General features: G+C 37.3%; 1 protein-coding gene across 11 annotated transcripts in view; it reads right to left on the bottom strand.

The window, feature by feature from the left end:
• Positions 1 to 15287, bottom strand: part of LOC129764804 (pleckstrin homology domain-containing family G member 5) — a 297282-nt gene that overhangs the window by 206887 nt on the left and 75108 nt on the right. For 5 of the 11 annotated variants that reach the window (XM_055764293.1, XM_055764295.1, XM_055764298.1 and 2 more), the window contains exon 1: positions 12904 to 13441. The exons of 4 other annotated variants lie outside the window; for them this stretch is intronic. The gene's annotated coding sequence lies outside the window, so the exon portion shown is untranslated. Of the gene's footprint in view, positions 1 to 12413; positions 13442 to 15287 lie in introns of those variants that run through there. 2 more of the 11 variants (XM_055764294.1, XM_055764297.1) reach the window with 2 other exon arrangements.

Raw genomic sequence — 15287 nt, 5'->3', positions numbered from 1 at the left:
CAACGGGGGAACATTTCACACTAAAATTATTTTTTGACGTAGAACCACGTCTTTCATGAAGGGTGCCAAATCAGAAAACAGGTCACGTTTTGGTAAAATAAAGTTAACGATAATAACTATTTTCACAGCGAACAAATTCTGATACTTTGCACTCCAATGGAATCGGAAATTCTCTAAGATTCGTTTGATATACTATACAGTACTATCCACTAATGCTCAAACAGTTTAAATTAATGAAAACTCGAAGCATTCTCATTTTCCCATACATTCATTCTGCCGATTTGTGTGCATTCCCGAACAGAGCTGACAATAACGAGCAAATGATACATTGTTTTCTGCCGCGATTTGAAGCCACACCATTTCTCATTTGGTGCTCATCGAAGCAACATATTTGCCGCAGAGCGTCGAGCGGGAGAGAATTGTTTTCTTATCGGGTGAAGGAGGAGTATGGAATAGAGTTTCTTTCCACAAGGGCCCTTCTCAGGACTAGAGGCGGATACCAAAACATAAATAGAATGAAAACACAGATGCGAGTGAGCATAACACAACGAGCGGATATCATTCATGCCTAATGCTGATTTCACACACATACACACACAGCTCTATACAAGGAGAGGAAGCCCGACAAACACGAGCAGCATATGATAATCTTTTGTGCTAGTGCGGATATGGAAGAGTATCCAGAATTTTGAAATATAGATATACACTGCATTTATTTAGATAAACGTATATTTCATGAAAGTATGCTTTTAAATTCCAGCAGGGTAACCTTACTGTTGCATGTTGTGGAGTTCGATCACATCTCAAGCGGAATATAGGAGCAGAAGGGTTCATAGTTTGTGATCTATATCTGAGTGGGAAGGAGAAAAAAAAATAAACGAGAAGTGCTGGAAGCTTTCGACTCTACTTGATTTATTGGAATCTACTTAAGTAATAAAAAAATAAATAGCTAAAAAGATGTTACAAAAAGTTCGATGCATTCTAAAATAATATCCGAAGTGATAAACAAGTGGATTGAATAATATAATTCCGTAGTTCTATGTTCAAAACTGCGGTGGTGTCCTAGATACAACCCATTACAATTTTTCTGTTTTTTGCTTGTTCCATTCAGATGTGAGTTACCGGGTGTTTACAATGGAAGTCAACAAAAAAATCGGTACATTTCACAGTTTTTCTATACAGGCGAAAATGTAAGCCAGGTTGCTGAAATTGTGACTTCTGTTTAAGGTGCCAATACTGTTACAGCCTATTACGTGCAATTTTGATGTAGTTTATTCGACAACTGAAGAGAGACCAGAGTTAATTTTGATGTAATTGATTCCACTAATTTTTTATGTTGAAGATAGATCTCGCACAGGCAGGCAAGTCGTCGAAAATGTCAAAAAAATCATAGAATCAATCGAAGTTGACCGGCATGTGAGCAGTCATAGTATCGCCCAGAAGCTAAAGATCAACTATAAAACTGTTTCAAATAATTTGCGCAAAGCTGGACTCGATAAGAATCTCGATGTTTGGGTATCATACCGACTAAGAGAAAAAAAAGGATTGAATTTCCATCTGCGGAGCGTCGGCCAAACTGAAATGAAATCGATCCATTTCTTAAACGGATGGTGACTGGGGAGAGGAATGGGTCACATACGGCAACTCAAACGGTGGCCAAACCAGGAAGGTTCTACTGTGTATTTGGTGAAATCTTTCATTATAAGTTGCTTTCGTATGGCCAAACACTACATTTAAATCTCTACTGTATACAACTGGACTGTTGCTGACAGTAGAGATGGAACTTGACCGACTTGAGATTGACCAGATATGGCTTGAATTGATCAACACAAGATATGTTGTGTTCTATCAGGACAATGCAAGGCCAAACCCGTCCGTAGTGACTCGCCAGAAACTCCGGAGCTTGGTTGAGAAGTTTAAATGCATTCATCATATAGTCCGGATTAGGATTGGGCGCTCTTGGATCGATATTTAGAAGATCGATCTTCTCCTCTCTGATTTTAGATTTTTTGGATCGATTCTTTGTGCTCCAAAAATCGTGAAAATTGATCTTTTCATTTCGATTTTCCGATCTTTTTTGATCGTAGAACATTTTGTGCTTCATTTGTTTTCAAGTGAACATTGATATTAACCTCACCAAAAATCACCCGATAAACTTCATTAATTTTGGATCCCTTTCAAGGCTTTCATTTGTCAAATTGTAGGGTCGTAAACTTAGAAGAAGCAGTTTTGCAAGTTTAGTCGTAACAAAATAGGTCACAAGCTATATTCACACCATCACATTCACTAGGCTGGCAGCGAAAAATGTTACGAAATTGATGGTGACATCAGCTCAAACGTTTTTTCTAGAACTGGGACTACTACCAAGGATTCGTGGTTGAATTACCAATGGTTAATCGTGGTTGATTTACTATTAATAATTTTCAGTTAATTTATTCAATTAAATGATTTCATAACGGTACAAGAACAATGCCTTGAAAAAAAAATTTTTTTTCCAGTTTTTTGTGAACTTCATGCTGAGAATCAAAATATGACCGTCTGCGTAAAGCTCGGAAACGTTATTTCCGCTCCAAAACAGCTGCAAATAAAACTGCTGTACAGTTGGCTGAAGCCGAGTATAGTGGTTTACATGAACTTAGCTTTCGGCAGTACATTGACAATTTGCAGAGTAGTTTCAAGATAAATCCATCATCTTTCTGGAATTTCGTAAATTCCCGAATAGGCTCTGCACGTATTCCAGTGGACGTTACATCTTAAGGATGTTTAGAATTTAACGCAAAAACAATGGATTAATTTTTCCTCAACCTAATATTTACTATGTAGCTCGCTTTAGCGGATAATCCGCAGCGCAGATATTCGAAATCGCAGATTACACATTTTACACTCTGGCCCGTTGCATTAAATTGTAAATGAGCGGAATTCTTCATATTTTGCGGATCTAAACCATTTATGGACTGATGAATTGTAATCTGTAACATATCAAACAAATGTTAAAGAATTTCCAATTCGATTGATATGAAAGCCATCTAAATTCGTTCACAGTAAAATTAGTTGTTAACGTAAAAACTGTGTCTTAACGTAGTTATAAAAACGTGTCTTAACGTAGTTATGCGCCATAAGGTAATAACCATGTTAAAATGTAAAAATGGGGAAACATTTGATGTTTTTAGGCCAATTTTCAATGCATTTTTAATTAATTCTAAAAAGCGCCATGTAGGGGAAGTGGGGGCATAATGGTGATACTAAGGAATATGTCCATTTCCAGCGCCCACATACCGATTCAATTGCCGTTTCTCGAAGAATATTATAGTGGAACTCATTGTTCTTCAAGATAGCAAACGGCTTTTACTTTATAGTGCACTTTTCATCATTAGAAAAGAAGGTGAAAAATCGAACTTTTTCTTTGCTTGGAGGTAAAGTGGTCACCCGTACATATCAAGCTAAATGGGATAGGTTTATGCGTTTTTTTCATCCAAATTTGTTCAATTCATATTTGATATAGTAGGTACATGTATGAAATTAGCTTGGCCTATTCACCTAGAGTCTCAATTTAAATTTTCTCTTGTTTGGGCTTGAGCTTGAGCTTGGGTAAACTGTACAATTCGTAGTTGCTCTCCGTGATTGACCTGAACCAACCAAATTGCACAAAGAACACACAGAATGACGCTTGGGACTAACAAATCATTCTCATTGTGCAATTTTCGGCGATTCCAGCTTTAAATGGTCAATAACGACGCCGGCCACGTCCTTACAGTCACCAGGGGAAGGGAAGGAATGTTAGTATGATATTTGTCGCCCGAAGGCCAGAAGGGTCGCCTCTATAGCGTGGTTCCTTAGCGTTTATCATGGGAGTGGTAAGAATCAGGATTTTTTTTTTTTTTTTTTTTATCTGTATTATAGTGATTTTCAACTCATTTGGCTGGTTCGTCACTTTTTACTTCAATTTCTGGAAGAATGTCGGGAGTGAGAATTGAACTCGTGACCTTTAGCGTGAGAGGCATGGATGTTACCACTACGCCAGATCGCCTCCAAGAATCAGGATTCACTGCGGTAAGTGATATGATTATGTAAACGTGAACTGACGACCACTTGACGAAACCGAATTCCAAAGATCTTATGAGTCAGAACACATGGTAGAGATTATCTTTAGGTATCCTGGGAAGGAAAACTAATTGGATCGGCTATATATTCTGTTATTTATCACGCGTACTTTCATCGAGCTCCAATCACAACGGCCTAGAGTTACCTTTGGGAAACCTGAGAAGGTAGCCGAGAGAACTCGACTTAAATCAATAAGACCAGCAATATATTCTGTTAATTATCGCGAATACTCTTTTTTGAGTTCCAATCACAACTACGGAAACTTATCTTTGGTAAACCTCAGAAGGTATCCGATAGAATTTCTTCGAACGTGTACTGTTTATCGAACACTAATCAAGACGGCGAAGAGTCTTTGAAACCTGATAGGTAACTGAAAGAACTCCTCTAAAATCTGTTGGAAAGCGGAAATCTATATATATATATAAATGGAGTGATGTCTGTCTGTCTTTCTGTCTGTCTGATTCTTATGGACTCGGAAACTACTGAACCGATCGACATGAAAACTGGTATGTAGGGGCTTTTGGGGCCGGGGAAGGCTTTCGTGACAGTTTGCGACCCCTTTTGGGCCGCCCTACAAATGAAACACAAATCTCTAAATCTCTCGAGAATTAATCAAGCATATGAAACGAAATTTGTCGTGTGGAGGTTTTTGGGTGCAATAAATGACTCCCTTCTCCTAGGGAGGGCTGTCATACAAATTAAACACAAACCCCTGCATTACTCGAGAAATAATCAAGCAAACTAGACCAAACCAGTCATATGGAAACTTTAGGGTGTAATAAATGTGTCTACGGCGGTTGGACACCCTTCCCCCTCTTTTAAACTTCCATACAAATCAAACACAAATTTCTGCATTATGCGCGAATCAATCAAGCAAATGAAACCGAGTGCATTCTTGATCGAACTCTAATCGCGACGGAGAAAAGTTATGTTTGTGAAACCTGAGGAAAGTAAAAATTGTAGAATGAAAAATCCAAAACCTAAAGCTCTAAACGTAAATCTCGAAAACAAAATCTAACCCAATATTTGAAATGAAAAACAAAAACATAATTCTCAATACCAAATATACGATAGAATTTTTTCATTCCTTCATCTAAATGCTACAGGTTTCTGAAACCTACTATAAATCTTCATAAAATATAAATCTAAAATATAGCAATCGCAAATACGAGCCTGACACGCGTCGCCGTTATACTATTCTTGCACTTGCAGCTATCATCTACTGTTTAAAAACCATCTCTGATGTTGGGGAAAATTATTTTAATCTATTACTGATATTATGTATTACGATGTATTACGCAATCATTGGAAGATGACTGAAAGGAACGAATTTTCTTATATGTAGCATACATCATTACACCGGAATCCGCTAGAAATAAAATAACGAATTGACGATGAATAATATATAATAAATTATATTAGTGAATAATAATAAAAACGTAATTGGTATTATTGAGGAAAAACGAAATAACAACCACCATTATTGTAAAGGCTTTCCCGGGGGATAGAACGAATTTTAGAGGCGATAGCCTACAAGTCTATGGACTACACAATACGAAAAAGAAAATAGAAGGGATAGTGAGAGCAACATTCGAAGAGGAGCTGATATGGAAGCAAGCGTACAGTTCGTTTTCTGATAGGAATTAGACTAAATAAAATATGTGAGGGGCTTAGAATGAAAGGGGTGTAAGTGATTTGATCGATTTCTCTACATCGACTCTCTCTTTTGGTCATAACTTCGCAGCAAATACATTCCCAACTGTTTTTCACAATGTGGAAGGTAGGTCAGAACCTCATCTATCGGATTCTATAGCAAACTTAAATTGGAACGTTTTTGCAGTTGAGTTATTAACTAAATTAAAAGTTGATGAAGAGAAATCGATCAAGTCACTTACACCCCTTACATTCTAAGCCCCTCATGTAATATAGGAGGGAGAAAATCCTTAGATTTATGTGAATGAGAGAGAGAAGAATTTGAAAACGAGAGAACTTGGCTCACGCTGCTGCCTGCTCAGACCGGTACCATGACGGTGATTTTTGGACCGTGATATCTACACTCCGAAACACACACCTCGCACTTGCAAAGTGAAAAAAATCAATCACTATTATGGATTCTAGATCAACGAGTTCATATAGATATAAGATGAAGCTAAATCGTTTGCATCAATATTGCACACACGCGTCGACTAGGGAACTACATCACGGAACAAATTGCACAACGACTGGTTAACACAACGAAACGGAAAGTTTTCACCAACACAAACGAACTGGAAAAAATGGCTCCGTTCGTTTCACTTTACACTTTTGACGTAGAACTACGTCTTTCAGGAAGGGTGCCAAATCAGAAAACAGGTCACGTTTTTATGAAATAAAGTTAACGTTAATAACTATTTTCACTGTGAACGAATTCTCATGATTTGCATACCAATCGAATCGGAAATTCTCTGTGTTGTCTTCTCAAGTTGGGGGTATTTTTGTTCCCACCGAGCTATGTTTCCCTAACACAGACTTCAAAATCTATGGGCCTGGGGGAATCCGCTTTGTCAAAACATGTTTAGAGGCGAATGAACTGCAAGTTTTAAAGCCTCTTAAAAACAAAGAACTGAACTTGTCAAAACATGCAAGTCGGGGGTATTTTTTCCCACTGATCTGAGTTTCCCTAACACGGATTTCAAAATTAATGTGCCTGGGGGAATCCACTTTGCAAATACAGGCAAGGGGGTGGTATATTTTGGTATTGAGTACTTTTGTACTCGCTTGTCGTTGTGCAAATCAGAATATGTTTCCGTAAAACGTACATTTAAACTGAGAAGCCTGGGAAAATCGTCATTTCAGATACTAGAGGTGAATGAACTTTCGCGGTTCGAAATCTACGTAAACATGAGATGTGAAATAATTTCAGAGGGAAATGTAAAATACAATGATCGTTTGACAATTCTTCCGTTCACATATTTTGGTAGTTCTAGGCATCAATTGCATAATTTAATTGCGTAGTTCTGCGTCGAAAATATGCGGTCGTGTCCTAGATACAACCCTTTACAATTTTTTTGTTTTATATTCATTATTTATGCAGTGAATTTAATAAAACCTCACTGCTTCCGAATTCACTAGAAGCACACAAAGCACACTTTCCAGCCATTTTCAAAATCATAGCTTATTAAAAACACAATCAATCGGAAATAACGAAGCGGTGCACAAGCGCGCACATCTTGTCCATTACGTTGTTCAACCCGAACTCCTCTCAATTTAAATTTTCTCTTGCATACAAAAACGTAGTAAGAAACACATAACTTTCCGCATAATTAGGCTTGGTTTAGTTGGAGTGGCATATTTATTCAGGGTCAAAGCCACAAAAGGATCTTCTTCAAGAGCAGAATGTGATGAGGCATATCAGCTTTAGTAAGCAGAACATTGTAACTTGTTATTCATCAAAATAATTTCTATGCTAATTAATCGCTGAGATTAAACAAATTATTTGTTCACCTCTCCTAGAATATGTGAACAGTCGTCCAAACTGATGATTTGTCCAGTATATCAGATTCAATAAACTAAATTTCACGAGAAATTCCTTAGATACCATGCGCACAGAACTACGACCGAATGGCTATCAAGAGAGAAATTTCTGTTTTTATTTGTACTTTGACATGCGACAGCTCTACTGAAGTACAGGGTGATTCAAAAGTCATTCAATTCTTCAAACTTAAGGTGACTATCAATACGGCATCTATAGTCAATAGTTATACTACCAAACAAGCAGGTGACCACTTTGCCCCCCATGGCCAATTTGCCCCCACTACCCCTAATCACTTAATTCGATCAACACAGCAGGCTTTTTGATATATCCTTCCTACCATTGCAATCTCAAACGTAATAAATCATGAATTGAGCTAGGGCTACCATTGCAGCTTAACACTAGGTTTACGGAACCCATCATTTTGACGCATTTCGAATTTAAGAAGGAAAATTACAAAAAATGGTTGCATTTTTTTTTTATTTTTCGTAATTACTCCATCGATTCATTGATCGAGGGAAATAAATATTGAAGTCTATTTTCTTTAAAAGTGTTGAAATATCGAATTTTTTTCACCCTCCGCTATCCCCCACACCAAAGAGCTCGAATGAGCCCCCTGGACGCAACTATCTCAGCTCGAACTGTGCAGCAAAAAAAAAAATGTGACAAAAAAAAGCTAATAAACTAATAAAAATGAGCTGAGAAGAAAACTAAAAATTTAAAAAAAAAAGTGTGTGACAGCTAAAGTCATTTATTTGAAATGGGTGTAAAGTTCTAGTGGAAAAAGATTTCTTTTAAGGGACCTCGATTATCCGAGAGCGGATAAACCGCGATGCGGATTATCCGCGAAGGCTAGTTCTCAAGTAATTCTATAGACCTTTCCGAAATTTGTCATTGAGTGGTAGAGTCTTGCGCTTTCGTTTTGGTAGTGACTTTCACATTATCTGAACATTGGTGTACACGACCTTACAAATGGATAGTTTAATGCATCCTGTATTGATGAAACAGTGTTTTCATGCTAAAACATCTTTTGTTTCGTGTTTACACATCATTTTAACCCTTTATTGCATTATCCGCGATTTTCGTTATACGCGGTGACCTAGCCAGACTATTCCGCGGATAATCGGGGTTCTACTGTATATGTATTTTAAGCAAAAAAAAAATTTGTGTCAAAAATCTGTATCAAAAAACTGATGAAAAAAATTAATAGAAAGGAAACAATTTTCATGTTTTTTTCAAATTTATTTTTCTTATTTATGGGTTGCTAGAGTCATATAAATACAACAAAATGAATCATGAAAAGGTTTTCTTCCTCTAAATTTTGTTGAACTTTGCTTTCATGTTCTATCATGTTAACAAATAAAAATGGCATATGATTCAACATTTTTATAAATCAAGATATTTTCATGACTCAACAAAAAAAAACAAAGTTTAATAGTAAGAAGTTAGATACAAAAATGCACTATAATAAATTTAATATTAAAAATTGAATTTAAAAAAAAACTGTAAACTCTGTATCTTCACTGAAAATCTATAATTCTGTGTATACAGATTCTGTATCTCAAATTTGGCGGAAAATATGTAAAATACAGGATATTCTGCATATGTGGCAACCCTGATCCATGGTCATAAGATAACACTTTGCATTTGGTGGAATCTTCAGGAAGTGTTGCACTTCAAGCCTCTTGAATGATAAACTGTTGCGATATAGACCAGCAATAACGCGCAACAGACGTACCGTCATCCTGAGGCAAATTGATTACCGGGATTAAATTAATCATTATTACTGAAATTAAATTTTCAGAAGTATTATGCAATTTAATTTTAAACTTTTTTAAATCTGACATGTTTAAGGTTATTTTTGTGAATGGTTCTCAACGAATATCTTATTAAATTGCATGAAAATTAATATTTTTCTGATTATCTTTTTCGTTTCCCCTTTTAACTATGGTAAAGAAACAACTATTTGCAACACATCGAAGCAATATTTATAGACGCTAAACATATTAATTCACTCTTAACCGATATTGATGTGTTGAATAAGTAATCAAATACTTGTAATTACTATTCAAACAAGTGAGAAAAGACTATTTTACAAATAAAACATCACAAATGACCAGAACCGAATCCTATCATGCGACATATCGAACGTCTTGGTTTTGTCAAAACTAGCTCATTGGTGACCATTTCAAGGGTTTTTGGCCACATTAGGATCACCCGAATGGTCTCCGGACAACCTGAAGATCAGTGTTTAAATCGAGTTATGGAAAGGCGTGATTTAGGTGGATTAAATCAGGTTTTTGTATCTTCAAACCGTTGAATTATCATTATTACGCCAACCACTGGGCCACGAGGGCACCCCGAAGCTACGAATGGATTAATCAATAAAATTACGCTTCAAACCAAACATTTCACTATCAGGATATTAAGTTTGAAAGGTATTCGAACACAGGACTAAATTTTGAAACAACGAAATGGATAACTCTGGTCAACGCTTTCGAATTCGAGTTGAGATTTCAACCAGCGTACGATTATGAGTTTTAGTCAATTTTCATACATTAGTAAATACAGGGTTTTCCAACTTTAAATTCCGAAAGTAAATTGAAATAAACACACTTAGAATTCGAATTTCGATGAAACTTTTATTTCAAATTAAAGTTTGGTTTATGCCATTATGTGTGAAATACAACATCATTCAAATGTCCACTTAGGGCTTCTTCGCACACCTTGATCCGGAGCAGGTAATTTTCGATGACTTTTCTGCACATATGGGGCGGTATCTCGGTCATAACTTCACGGATGTTGTCTTTCAAATGTTCAAGAGTTTGCGGAGGGTTGGCATGGATACGGTCTTTCGCATAACCCCACAAAAAAAAGTCTAGCGGGTTCAAATCGCATGATCTGGACGGCCAATTGGCATCACCAAAACGCGAAATTATGCGTCCCTCAAATTTCGTTCGCAATATGGCCATGTTCGGTCGTGTTGTGTGGCACGTGGCGCCGTCCTGTTGAAACCACATGTCATACGTATCCATATCTTCAATTTGTGGCAAAAAAAATCGGTTAACATGCGGCCATAGCGCTCACCATTCACAGTTACCGTCTCGCTGTCCTCATTTTCAAATAAATACGGCCCGATGACTCCACCAGACCATAATGCGCACCAAACAGTGACTTTTGGCGGATGCAATGGCCTCTCAACAATCACGTGTGGATTTTCTGAGCCCCATATACGGAAATTTTTGGTGTTCACATAGCCACCGAGCTCGGAATGTGCCTCATCGCTGAAGAAAATTTGATGCGAAAATTCAGCATTTTGCTGCTGTTGTTCGTTCACCCAATCGACGTATGCCCGACGCATTCCATGGTCACCACGCTCTAATTTTTGTACCAGTTGGACTTTATATGGATGTAGGTGCAAGTCCAAATGCAAAATTCGCCACAATGATGTGTTTGACAAGCCCAATTGCTGAGCACGCCGTGGAATCGAAACATTCGGGTCATCCTCCACACTGGCAGCAACAGCAGCAATATTTTCGGCCGAACGCACATTACGATGATGCACAGGTTTCACAATATCCGCTACGGATCCAGTTTGTTCGAATTTACGCACTACATTAGCGATTGTGTGCTCTGTAGGCCGTCCATGACGACCAAAATCCGTCCGTAATGCTCGAAAAACATTTGCCGGTTTTTCATTATTTTTAAAGTATAATTTAACAAAATTAACACGTTGTGCGATGCTAAAACGATCCATATTGTAAAATGGCAGACATTCAACTAATAGTATGGCGCTTTGGTTGACAGCTATGTCAAACGGTTGTCAGCGCAGGGCTGTATACTTTCGGAAGCCCGAAATGGAAAACCCTGTACATTCGCCATTTTTAGAGAAATGAAAACCATTATTCCTTTTATGGTTTTTTATACTCTCTTATACTCTCATATGACACTATGACTTTGTCTAAATAGAATGTTCCGAAAGCTTGTTTTTGACTTTCAAAAGAAGAGAAAAGAGATCTGCATGGCGGAGTACGATTACGATGTATATGAAACTGAAATATGATATGAATAAGAACTAGTAACTGTTCAAAGAAAGTTGAAGTGTTCGAGACACGACCGCTATGATCGCACGGTTGACGTAGGATTTGGTAACGAGGTTTGTTGCATGTTGATTTTGAATATCTTTGAACAAGATACGTCGCTATCATGGTTGAACACGTATTAGGAATTCCACTTAGCGATTTGCATAAAATATGGGAAGCTAGAAGTCCTGATTTCAATCCTATTCAAACATATTACCCGTGGGAATATCAAAATTCAATTGATTTGTTAGGGAAACTATTACGGAGACGACGAAACACGATTCGTGCAAAAATTTCGTAAAATTTTCGTGACATGACCAATATTTCGTTTTTCGATTTGTACCCTCAATATTTTCTGTTCTCGAAAGACAAGAAAAGTACAATACGGAATGGTTTATTTGTGACTTCTTCGATTTGACTCTTCCTCCAGGACGGAATGGTAAACTAATAAACTAACAATTGGAATTAAATTAAATGTGGAACTACAAAAAATTACAATGTGTGGAAAATACAAAGAATAAATTTTGATCGGAATAAACTGTCGTATTTGGTTCAATTTATTTACTTGTACTTTATTGGGTGTATCAGAAAACTATTTTAATTAACCCTTTGGTACTGTATGTGAATGTTACGCGCATAAGTTTGATTCCGGATTTTCCCAATGAAGAGATTGTGTAATTTCCTGACAGTCACAAAATTAAATCGACCAAGAAGATTACCTAAGTTGGATCAAGTATAACTAGATTGTTCGACATAATGGCATTCACGTTCCCACCGAACATTCATTGCATCACAACGATTTACTTGACTAACACTTCGGATAAACATCACGTTATTCCCTTTCCGAGTGAGAAGCACGTGTTTTATTTGAGTCAATTCAGTTCCAAGGAAATATCCTTATGCACAACATAACGCTCACTTCTCAAATATTCTTCTCGCATTGTGCTGACGGCTTTAATCGGTTTAATATTTCCATTATTCTCAATGCACGAACATCCATTTGTGTCAACTTTTTCACATTATTCTGCTTTGTCACTCACATAATGCACCATTCTCGATTATATCCATTAGGGTAGAAACGACATGTTTCTGTTTTCCACAGTTTCCAAAACACTTCTCGAAAAGAAGTCTTAGTGTCACAAACTACTGACTACTGAAGGTCAAAGTATCCATAAAAGAAAAATATAACTCCAACAAACTTCGACGTACTTCAAGATTTAAGTTTGACAACGACGGGATGATGACGGGATTAGTTAGGAATACCACTATTATCTTTGATGCGTTAATTACGATCCTTTGAATGGTTTATGCTTTTACGGAGACACACTGCTATAATTAATACACTAGAAACGCAATCGAACAACCGAGCAAATAAGACCGAAACGGCGGCGGCGACGGCGATGACAACGACGGGGAAGCACAAACAAATATGTTCCACTCGAAAGTTTTCTTCTATTTTTTCCGAGCCACTTTTCACGAGTAGAGGGAAAGAATCACTTTTTTTTATGTTGATGTGGTGGAAGTGGGTGGGATATTTTTTTTATTAGGGAATGCCAACACTTGAACGTATGAGGTGAGAGAGACAGGAGAAAGTTTTGCAGGTGGAAATTGGCTGGTGGCGAGTGGGGGTGGTGGCGGTGATTGGTGGTTGGTGATGATGGGGTTTGGTTGAGTGGTGGCTATTGAATGTATAAATGTATGTGTGCTATGTATGTTGTGCGCGTTGTTTCCCGTTCGGCGTTACGTTTTAAACTGAGCCCCCGACAGTGAATGCCGGTGGAAGTCCTTCGCACGAGAATGCATGTTTTCCTCCGGGACCGGGCTCTCGGTTTGTAGGAAAACAGGAAAATTCTTCGGAACCGCTCGGTTGGCACTTCGGGAAAATCATATGGCACAGAGCCGAACCGTGTGCTCAATGAAAAGCTTCGTCAGGGTAAAAGAAAACAGGACAAACCAAAGCTTTTACTACACGATTGATTAAATTCGGAGAAATGTTGGAACAAGCAGCTACCCTTTATGCGGGTGGCGCATGAAAACTGAGAATGAAGATGGCAATCTATTTCAAGGGAACCAGAAAATCAATAAATGACTAGCGAACTACGTTTGAACTATTTTTGATTGCGGTTTTTATTCCGTCATAAAAATACGGCAATTCTATGGTATAGAGGGAGATAAATAAATTTAATGCTTTCACCTCCCACTAAATACATCGCTTGTATTGTCTACATTCTACAATTAGTCTTCAATCAGCCTAAACGCGCGTGGAAAAGTGGTGCAATTATTTTACTTACGGACCATAACCGGACCATAATAACGACAATTCCTTAGCAACGCCAGAGAGAGAGAGTATTTCCGCCATCATTTCATCGTTGGCAGTGTTCATTAATCAGTCAAAGATTAAGATGATTCATCGATCCGGAGAAACTGTTTTAGTAGCTCTGGTTTGCCAACTGCTTTTTTTCAGCAAACGCATGTGACAACTTATGGAGGCGTCACATGCAATACTTTTGTTCAGTTTATCCGGGATTCGAACTATATCTTTGCAATTATCTGTAAAAAATTACTGAAGAGTATTATCTCAGAGTTTTTGAGCACTTCATGTTTGGAAACGTCAATTTGCGTTAATTTGTGGCTTAAAATTGTGTCGGCTTCGATCCGTCGTATTCACCTCATTGGGAACAGAGATGACCATTTTCATTGGCACTCCAATCATGCAAATTTGAAGACATTTGGTATCAACCTTTTTTTTTGGAAACCCCGATTTCATGTACCCTGTTGAAATAGGGGTTTTCAAATAGCTCAAACTTTGACGGCTGTACGACACTAGTAAATGAAGTTCGATTGAGCTGATATTTTGCATAGAGTAGTTTTTCGTGGGAATAAACCTTTTTAAGAAAGTTCCGTTTGAAAATTCGAGATGACCATTTTCTTCGGCACTGTAATAAACACTTCAAATAGTTTTTGATGAAGAAGTAAACACATTCTGGGAGATGAGACGTTTTAAGCTGTGTGAAAGTTGGGGAATGATTGTGCACGAACTTTCCGAACAATCCAATCCAATTCCTGATATTTATTTTCATTGTTTATGATTTTCGACATCAATAGTTGCCATCTCCGCTATCAGCCGGTGAATACCACTCAAACTCTCTCTCTCACTCACTTTTCATTCTCTCTTCAAATAAACATTTCTTCGTTCACTTTTCTTTCATATTATACCGCTCCCCTTCCTAACTTAGTGATCGTATGATCGTACCTTCCACCATAGATCAATTTCACGCCAAATCAGCCGAAAAACTGACGGTTTGGACATAATTTTTTTTTTCATTATCATACGACTCATTTTCATTACGACTGATTTTTAGGACGGCTAAGTTGTTGGGGAATCATTAAACTACTTAGGAAAAATACATTTGAAATATAACGTTGAAGAATCTTACTCAAAAATTGTTTTTAGTGTTAAAATCATTTATATCTTAAATATCTCCCTTCGATATTTTTCCAAAAATTTTTATCAGTCACTTTTTTTCTCTTTTCTTTCAACAAATTTTGACGTATAGTAATGCGACGTCGAACTCCTCAAAATAAAGATATGA

The sequence above is a fragment of the Toxorhynchites rutilus genome, chromosome 2, assembly GCF_029784135.1.
Source record: "Toxorhynchites rutilus septentrionalis strain SRP chromosome 2, ASM2978413v1, whole genome shotgun sequence".
Lineage (NCBI taxonomy): Eukaryota > Metazoa > Arthropoda > Insecta > Diptera > Culicidae > Toxorhynchites > Toxorhynchites rutilus.
Note: the sequence above shows the minus strand (reverse complement) of the source record. Positions and strands in the feature narration are given on the sequence as shown.